This window comes from Saccostrea cucullata, unplaced genomic scaffold (genome assembly GCF_032062105.1).
Source record: "Saccostrea cucullata isolate Sc308-1 unplaced genomic scaffold, CSIRO_AGI_Scuc_v1 ctg1139, whole genome shotgun sequence".
NCBI lineage: Eukaryota > Metazoa > Mollusca > Bivalvia > Ostreida > Ostreidae > Saccostrea > Saccostrea cuccullata.
The window spans coordinates 70,738-81,039 of NW_026924508.1; the positions used below are offsets into that span (position 1 = coordinate 70,738).

Here is a 10,302-nt window from a genome sequence, read left to right on the forward strand (position 1 = left end):
TATATCATAATATGTTTGCAAATGAATATTTGTTGGACATTTTTGACAGACTCTCTTTTGTAATAAAAATGTATCTTGGAATTTGTCTTGGTTAACTAATTGTTGACAGCGTTTTCAGCTCTTTCAAAATGGTCTAAATACCTTAAAGTAGATAATCAACCATCTTGCATTTTGTGTTACATATTACCTTTGAATTCATATATCAGTTAAATTTCGAAACATTCAAACAAAACTTTTGTTTATAGATAAAGAAAAATAATAAGGTTACCACTATTTTAGGAGCCTGTCTTTTTATGCTTTGAGACCATGCATAAATCTTAAGGAAAGCACAGAAATGAAAACTAAGCTAATCTTTTTTTGCAAATTGAAAAAAGAAGAAACCTATATAAGTATAATTTCCCCCCAATTCAAGATTTTATTTCTATTTCAAATGTATGGATAATTGTATTTTAATCTTTAAACATGCTTAAAGAAATCAAATAATATTGAAATACATTTGATCTATTGGCTCTCAGATGATATTTCTGATAAAATAAAATATGACAGTGAATTTACAGCATATAAATTTGTAAAATGTACAAAGACAAAATATCAGTTGGGTCGGAGAAATGCTTTATCAAGTGAAAAAGAGCAAGGTTCACTAAGAGCCTTGTTGTTGGCCCTGTGAATGCCTTTATTAAAACAAAAATGAACTGTTTAAGTTGACAATGCATTTATTATCACTTGGAAGCATGGTGACTAAATGTTTATAATAAATGACAGAATTTTCTCGTTAGTGAATACATTATGACGTCACAAATTTTGTCATTTTCCTAAATCCTGAATATCTCTACAAATACGGCCAAGACATTAAGATGATTTTCAGTATTCCAAGTGAAAGCACAATCTGTAATCCAAAATATGAATTTCGATAATAAAAGAAATGCTTCTGATCATGAGCATTGTAAAACAAGTTTTACTTGTTTTGGATTGAGGGGTTTGCTAATATTTAATTCTAAGCTTAATTCTAAGCTTAAAACACTCAATTTCCCCTTTTAAGAAAAATTGAAGACCCATGTACTTTCCTACATCCTATTAAACAATACCTGGATTCTTATTGGAAACATTTAAAAAAAGTTAAAGCATTAAGTCTCTACATTGTAATGATGTTGAAAATGGGGCATAGGGAGTTAGTTAATGTGTTTATGCATAAAGTGAATCTTGCTCTTTTAAGCTTATTCTTCAATTACTTGTTTAGGAAGGTATATGCATTGTAACCCGAGTTGGTCCCATGTAAAACAAAACAAAAGAGAGGATAAGATGACAACTACAAAGGCTTCTTCAAATATGCTTGTATACCAAACAGCCAAAGTAAGAATAACAAAAAGATATGTTTATGAGATATTTTTGTACCAATATATATGTTAATGATATATTTTTGTATCAATCAATTGGAAAGCCATGCATCGATGGTCAATATTTGAGTATTCAATAAAACGAGAAGATTGTAATTTACAACAAAGCATGAAAATAAATGTATCTTTGAAAAAGAAAGAAACCTGCACAATCTGACAAAGAAACTGAATGTTAAAACGTACAATGCATTCAGTTAGAATGCGTCTTTTACAATGAAAGAAGGACATCAACAGTCTCGATTATATTCATCATTTTGCAAGTTTTATGGTAGATTAAATGTCCTTATCAATTACATGCAACTGAGTCAAATGCTGACTTGGATATTTCAAATTAACTACTTTGCCATTATTTTCAAACTGAAACCGAAACGGAATTCACCGTTTACTTGTTCATGACAAGTCAGCGGAAGGTGTGACCTGTCAACAAGGAATACCTACTCCTCAATACATGTAACAACCGATAACGCCCCTAGATCTGGTGTTTTTGGGGACAAGAGTTTGCTTTGCCTTTAATTTGCATTGCTTATATTGATATTGGGCCTTAAGAACGTTCTATCTCAATATTTTACTTAAAATTTTTAGGATAAGGAAGTAATCACAAATTACATTAAACTGATAAAGGTGCAGATATAGAAATTTTCTTTTTATCTTGCATACAACGTCGTTAATTATATTTCGTACATTGTACTTACATGTCAGGAAAAACAAAGTATTGAAAATTAAAAGCATGGTGGTCGTGACACATGTATTGGAAGTCACGGGTTCTACTAATTCGCGACAACGTGCATTGTTTAAATTTTTATTGACATTATATTGCTTACTTTAGTTTGTGTATTGTTTAAAAATAAATCATTTTATTAAAAAAATATCCTTATTTGTTTATTTAAAATTCATACCTTGATAAAATGTATGACGACCAGAACAAATTAATAGTAATTTATTGAAATTTAATGACGTTTTTCTTTATTGAACAGAACGAAAATATAACACTGAGAAAATGGAAGTGTAAATAACATTTTTTCTTTTAAAAAGACACAAAAGGAAACATCATTTATTCATGTATGGAAATTACAATGTATGTAATCAAAGACTCACATGTAATCCGTTCATATACCTTCTATTTATTTTTTCGTCTGTTTTATTTTATAAAAAAGATACGAGAATTTCTATAATATCTATTGAATATTTCTACATTGGTTAAAGACAATAGATTACAAATTGTTATCAAGGTAAAACGTCCATTGTATCAAAAGAAATTGGGAGATTTCAAATATAAGAGGAAAGAGATGCGTGATCAAGTACAACTGAGAAGTAAGCATCTTCTGTTAATGATCCCATGTAATTTTTATCAGGATCGGGCAAAAAGATAAAATAATATGTAGACAATTCAGTGTGTGAATAATGGTATAATAATAAGCATGGAAAAGGTCTGTCAGAAGATGTCTTATTGATATGTTGTATTTCCTGATGTTATTGTGTTGACCTTATGAAATGTAGACTTAAAACAAAAGTATTACTGTTCTCGTTTAAGAAACTGCTTTTTTTTAATTGAGTGACATTCACCCCATATGTAGCTTATAATGCATAATGCTATATACATGTAAGGGAAGTTGACAATAGAACAGTTATTACTGTCATGTTTATTATAATATTTGCTTGTTACAGTGGTAGGTAACCATCAATGTCTTTTCTAAGGAAGATATCAAAATATGAAACATATGTGGTAGACTCTTTGTGATCTCAAGATTACTGGCAAATATCGAGTTGACATTTAAGTGAAAGGAACTATTGATAACTGATGATACGTATTCAATGTATATCAATGTCGAGTTAAAGAAAATATTCATTGCTTTCTCTTTTTCATGCATTAGTTTATAAATGATGTCTTCTTCTAAGGATGCAGAATTTGTTTTGCTAGTAGTGGCGCATTTCTATGGAAATTGCAGCTATGCGATATTAATTTGTTTTAATCATTTTCTTATCAGATAATTTTGTGCTTTAATTGCCTCTTCTGGGTGGATAATAGTAATTATTCTTTTAATGTATGGTTTACTTTCGAATTCAATTTTGATTTTTGAATCTTTTGTAACTAAAGTGTATCAAAAAATTACATTTATTGAAAGTTTAATGTTATGTTACTTCCTGTGTTTATATAGGCGATAAATGTTAACGAAAACTAGCCATTTTCTTTTTAATGTATTACAACACTGTTTTCACACGTTCTTTACGGGTTTAAGCCTACACCCTCAATTATTATGACATGCTTTAGCAATTCATCCTTCTCTGTTGTTAAATTCTCCTTATCTTTCTAATCTAAATATGGATATGAAGAACAACTTAATGATATTTTTCTTAAACATAATTAAAAAGCTATTTTTGTCGCTAATGCATTACATATCACTTGGATCCTTCGTTACTAAATCTCTATTTAAATAACATATAATCAATGCGTTATGATGTCAGAAATTGCGTTGTTTCCCCCATATCCCGGATATTCTTTACAATTATCAAATATAGAATTTGTTTTTCATTTCAATTTTTATTGTATAATACAACCTCTTATGGAAACTGAGGAAATGTATATTAGAGAACTGTTGTTGAAGATGGGTTATAATTTGATTCTTTTTATTTTTAGATTTAGGGGTGTATTATGTTTTAATTCCTTGATTAATTTATACAAATTCACCTTTTTTCTACGGAGTTCAAGAACATTCAATTCCACACAGCATTTTATTTCAATACCTGTACTTTTTAAAATCATTTTTCTATTTGGAAATGCAAACATAGATTCCCTATCTATTATTAAAACTCTACCTGTCAAAGCGAAGGGGACCATAGGTTTCCTGTGAGTTTGTCAGTACGTCTGTCTGTCTGTATGTCTGTCTTTCTTGTCTGTCTGTCTGTCTGTCAGTCTGTTCCACTTGTTTTTTTCTCATTTTGTTTTCTAAACGCTTGCAGATAATAAGCTGATTTTTGGAATGTTACTATACCTTGTACCTTGATGAATTATAGATCATGTGTGCATTTCGTCTCGTTTCAATAGTTTTTTTTTTTTTTTTTTTTTTTTTTTTTTTTTTTTACAAAATTATAGTATTTTTAATTTTTAACGGGAACCAGTTTGCGCTTGCTAGTACTCGCCGGTAGGGGATAAGTATTGTTAATGCAATACTTTCATAATGCTAGTTGATATTAAAAATTGTACATTAGTTGTTAGTCGGTGAATCTGTATAATAACTTGATCATTTCTTGCTTAAAGAAAACCTAGATGATTATTCATATTTTATCTTTCATATTCTTTATTTTATTTAAAAGATGCATCTTTTCCCCATTCTTATTCTGTTTTTCAAACAATAGTTTTTAAAAATGAGATGTATTTGAAAAAGAGGGGGGATATTGAACGATTATAAAAAGTACTATTCCAGTTTTCTTTAATTATTATTTGCGTACTATCGAATGGCTTTAAATAAATATAATGTTTTAAACATTTGAAAATAAATTGTTAATACACACATTTAGCAAACAATAATTATATGAAAACATCAACTCCTGTTAAGCGTTGTATTTCTGAAATTCTAGAGTAAACAGAGTCGGATAATTCCTAAAAAAGGAAATTGAAGGTTTAAAATTTATTTGTTATAAAAAAAATGATAATAGTATGTGCATAAATTCCATTATTATTACTTGTATCACCCATTGTGGTATCATAATACGCCCCAGAGGGTAGAAGTTTAAACAAACATAAATTAACACTACATGACGATATTTCATGTCACAATGACTAGTATGTTGCTTCCCAATTGATACAGCCCCAGGGGTATTGATTTTACAAAACGTGAATCTACACTACCTCAGAATGTCTCTCATTATATATTTATATGACAATATTTTCTTGCTGTTTTTGAGAAGACTTTTAAAGTTTTTTTTAATATATACTTTAGCTATATAAAACTTTGATAACCTATTGTAGCCCTTTACTATCCCCCAGATGTAATTATTTGAACAATATCAATATTGCTTAACATGCTGTTCGTGAGAAAAATATTTTTAAAATTATATCTTCCTGTCTAAAACTTTGATCTATTGTTGCCCCACTCTACCCCACAGGGTTCATGATTTCACCATTCTTGAAACTATACTACCTGAGAATGCTTCCATATCAATGTAACAAATGGCTTCATTGCTCTTGCAGACACTTAAACATGTCTTTCTTTTTATTCCAATTTAAAACTTTGTTCCCTTATTGTTGGTCCAGCCTATCCCTTACATGAGCTAAAAAAGTGGACATGACTTAAAAAGCCTCTTAATGGGCGAATATACAGATTAAGTGTTGTCAACACTTAAACTGCATGACATTTTTGTTAATCACTGCTGTAATTAAGAAGTAAATTAAAGAGTAATTTTGAAGACATAGCTAGATGTGAGATGATTGAGATGAAGGAAAAGACAACCGTATCTCTGAATAAGGAATTTCCCAAGTTTGGACAACTGAGGAATTTGATAAAATGTTTCATAACTGCAATCATGGTAACATATGAAGGTCAACTTCCGATACAAGCTACATGTAAAACAAAGTTACGCAAAAGGATATTCTGAATTAATTGTAATTTTAACATGCATGTTTGGTCTTCATTGTACAGTGTTTTGGAAAGTCTTTTAAGCTATCTGATTTTTCTTATAATTTTGATATTCACTTCTCATTTTTATGCCTATCTAAGAAAGGATGAGGGAATACACATAGAACAGTGAAAAAAGTCGAACATATGCAGTATTATAATAAAGGTAATTTACAATGAAACTGACGATTACATCAGATCAGATTGTATGTAATTCTTTGTAGGGCCTAGATGTGTGGAACAGTTGTGTAGTATCTTACGATGTATAAATGTGTTTTACAGAAATTTTCTCCCTATTTTACAGTTATGTTCCAGCATTCAGTACAATCAGTAGAGATGCAGCTCACAGCCAGTTGTGATTAACTGCGGTCAAAGCAGGGTGTTCCTGGTTATGGTACATCAATTCTGTGCTCAAAAAACAATTTTAAGGTAATAATGATTGATTTATCATAATTTGCATATGCAAGCTAAGTTTGCATTGCAATGCATAAAGAGTGCATTTTTTATCTTGCCATTTTAGAAAAAATAAGATGAACACAGAGAAGAAGAAAGTGTACGAAGCGATCTTGGCGATATAGATATGTGGAGGTGGGAACGTCAATTGTTATGCAAAATTTAAACCTTCATAAATGTATCTGCATTTGTAACGGTTATTTCCTATGAATACAATTTCATTTTACAGCAAAGAGAGAGGTGTATGGATATTTTAGAACGCTGTACTCAATACTGCAAATACAGTTACAGGATGTAATATGGAAAAGGATTTGCATTATTCTCTTCATATACTATTCATTAACTCCATTTTATCTATAGAACGCCAGTGCACTCAAATCAAACACTCCAAAGAAGCTGGGAAGGAAATAATTGCTCTGATTATCTTTTACTTAATGGTTGAGATGTGGATAATACACTTTTAGAGCTTGAAGGAAACCAAAAACGAAATTTTTAAAAAATTCAATAAACAAAACAAAAGTAAAGTTTTACAACAAAAACAAATAAAAAAAAGAAATGAAATGCATATTAGCAGAACGACCTTGGGAGTGTCCTGGACGACTGGCTATTGTCAATGTACATGTAATTAGCTTGAATACCCCTCCCAAGACCTGTTATTTACGAAAGGGGACCAAAGTCCTAGGAAATAGGACCTTGAGAAAAAATATAGTAAAACAACCATACTAAATGTGTAGATTCTAACAAGAAAAAATATTTCACAAACTGCGTTTTTATTCCTCTAAATACCTGATAAAATTTTGACCACCTGCCCAGGCTACTTCACAACATGCCAAACAGGTCTTATCTCGGCTGTGACTTCCCGGGTACAACCCGAACACGAGGTATCAGTAGATAAAATATCTAATCGAGGATTTAGTTTGTTACATTCATGAAAGGATATTTTTCATGTTCAGTTTAAATATAACCGCATTGAATATAGGTTATAGATATAGATATTTATAGGAAATATATGAGATTTATAGGCCAATAAAGGTATTTTTATTTTATTATCATATTTTTTCTGATACTACATTCACAATCTTGTAGGCTGTTCAGGTAAAGACTTGTACATGTATGAAGCTTTTGTAGTAGAATACTGATATTGTAAACATTTGAGTACTGTCGCAAAGTCTCAAGTTAGTAGATATAAAGAATATCTGGTAAGAGTTTAGATTCGAGAAATAGATGAACAGAGATGTGGATGACTCTTGTGTCATAGATTTTTGTTTCTTATGCAGTGAAATATATATAAATCAGTATTACTCAGAAGTCTAACTTTGAGATCCATAGGACTAAATAGTTAAATATCCATCAATTAAGTGCACCTTATTTTTGTACGATTTGCAAGAATATCTGTTACAGGATTGATAGGTCGGAGCGCCCCATCATGTTCAATTAAAATGGGAATGAATGGACAGTCTCGTTTGGAAGGATTACATAAGGTGCTTGTTCCCATAAGGAACTGAATGATGATACAGACAAGTCTTGGAATGAGAAAAGAAGTTCTGCACGGTCTGAATTTACCAGGATTGAACTAGACATGCAATACCTGAAAACTACCACTATTTACCTCATTTTAGGTGAAAAAAATATTTGCATCACATTTTACGAAGTGCATATATCTCAACTGCAAAATTGATGATTTTTTTTTCAATTTTACTGTAAATATTTAGATTTTCATTAACCAGATCCTTATTTCCGCATCTAGGACAGGTTCCCACTTACGATGTACCAAACTAGGAATAGTTTGGCAGCCAAACTAGGAATAGTTTGGCAGCCTTAAAGTACAATTATGAAGTAGATTTGCTCACAGCATCCCATAAAGATAGCGCTCATGTTTATATATGTATTTCCTATTTGATAAAAAAAACTGCTCTTTAAATTTAGTTTAATAAAATGCATGAATACAGATTCATTCCAATTCAGGTATTTCAGAATGATTTCACAGAGCTCAGGTAAATGGACAGTTTTAGAGCAGAAGGTGAAGACATGGAGTCATATTAATATAAAATAAACTTGTCAAAGTTTTGCGAATACATTCTTAGTTTGATTGAGACATGTATTGTCCTGCTGAGCTGGCAGAAAAAGACCCGAGGAGAATTTCTCAGGTAATCGTACTCAAGTCGCCACCACCTACAGCAGAGAATGTATTTCATTAAAAGTCCAAATTTGAAAAAAAAAAAAATTCTGGCACAAACTCTATCAGTTGCATTCCAAATGAGAGAAGGGTATCGTCTAATTACGAAGAACTCACCGAAAGACTCCTCTGTTAGAAAGTTAAAATACAATGGCTTGAAGATTTATATAAAAATATACTTACAACTTACCGTCTTTTAAAAAACTAATATGAACTGGAGCAGTTTTTCAGCATGGACTTACCGAAACCTACATGTGTCCGATCAGTTACAGCAATGTTTCGCTGCCGTGTATTACCACTTCGAATTGAAACTGGACGCTGTAAATCTGAGCCAGTCCAATACAGAATTTGTCAGTTTTGTAACATTTACGAAATTAAAAAAAAAGTAACAGTTACTACACTGTAAATTATATGAAATGAAAATGACAGACTTCTTTTGTAAAAAGAGTTCAACAATATGTCAAATTTGTCTTAAGATGAAACTTTTTCCTCAGATATTTTATGTACATTTCCAAGACATTCTGCAGACATATTTCATCCTGTATATATTACTTAATTTATAATAAATTAATATCGGATATCTAGAACACCAAACAAGGAAGGGTGGCAATATTTAAGCAATGAATCAAATTGATTTGTTTTTTCTCTTCAAAAAGCTAGTCGATTTCCGTTCAGATTAATGACATTAGGCTGAATAAATGTAACAATTTGTTTTTTTCTAAATCTTATTTCAGTGAGTAGAGGTAGAAAAAAAACCCTTTCATTGATTTTCTGAGTTTGTTATCTCCAAATGTAATAATTGATATTTTTCTTTACTTCTAATTGTGCATAATGTAGCAATTCCACCTGAAACATTCCTTGTTATGAAATTATACAGAATAAAGTCAATATTGATGCCAACAAATACCCAAACATTAACAGCTTCTGTGTCCCATGAGAGCAAATAAGGGAAGATAACTACGAAAAGTATTTCGAGCGCGATTGAAATTAAGCAAAATATATATAACTTGATATAAAGTTTGAATAATTTTAAAATAAAAATAATTAAAGAATGTATTTTAAGTTGCAAAAATTTCATTATATGTATAGGTTACATCATAGGAGCCGAGTAGTATTGATTATATCGTTTTCATGGGGCGTGGAAATCGAGGGCGCGGAGCGCCCGAGATTTCCACGCCCCATGAAAACGATATAACCAATAGTACGAGGCATCTATGATGTAAGCAACTTGTCGCATGTCTGATGACGTAAATTTCATTGAGAGTGTCAAAATTCAATCAAAAGAATATTCAGGCGTGTCACATGAACTTAAGATTTATTTCAAGCTAGCTCTCCAACATGTCGGGAGTTTTTAGTGAATTTGACTTTGACTTTTTTACTGGGTTTGAAGATTTTGACGATTTATTTTTTATCCAGGCACTCGACAAATATGAAATCACATAAACAAATATCAAGGAGTTGAACGCTGTAAAGTTTGGATATTTTACCGTAACTTTCAAAATGGATTGATCTTTTGAGCGACTGGGAACATTCAACTGAGTTAAATACATGTACCGGGTATTTTAATTTACATGTAGTTAAAAGTTAAGAAATAGCTAAACATGTTCATTTTTCTGTAGTTTTGAACTTGTGAAATAAAATCAGTTTTTTTTTTTGCTCATGACCT

General features: G+C 30.7%; 1 long non-coding RNA gene across 1 annotated transcript; it reads left to right on the forward strand.

The window, feature by feature from the left end:
- Nucleotides 1–1,235: 1,235 nt before the first annotated feature.
- On the forward strand, nucleotides 1,236–2,742 carry LOC134266576 (uncharacterized). Its single transcript, XR_009991996.1, has 3 exons — nucleotides 1,236–1,350; nucleotides 2,369–2,491; nucleotides 2,605–2,742. It is a non-coding gene; the product is annotated as an uncharacterized LOC134266576 (long non-coding RNA).
- Nucleotides 2,743–10,302: the final 7,560 nt, after the last annotated feature.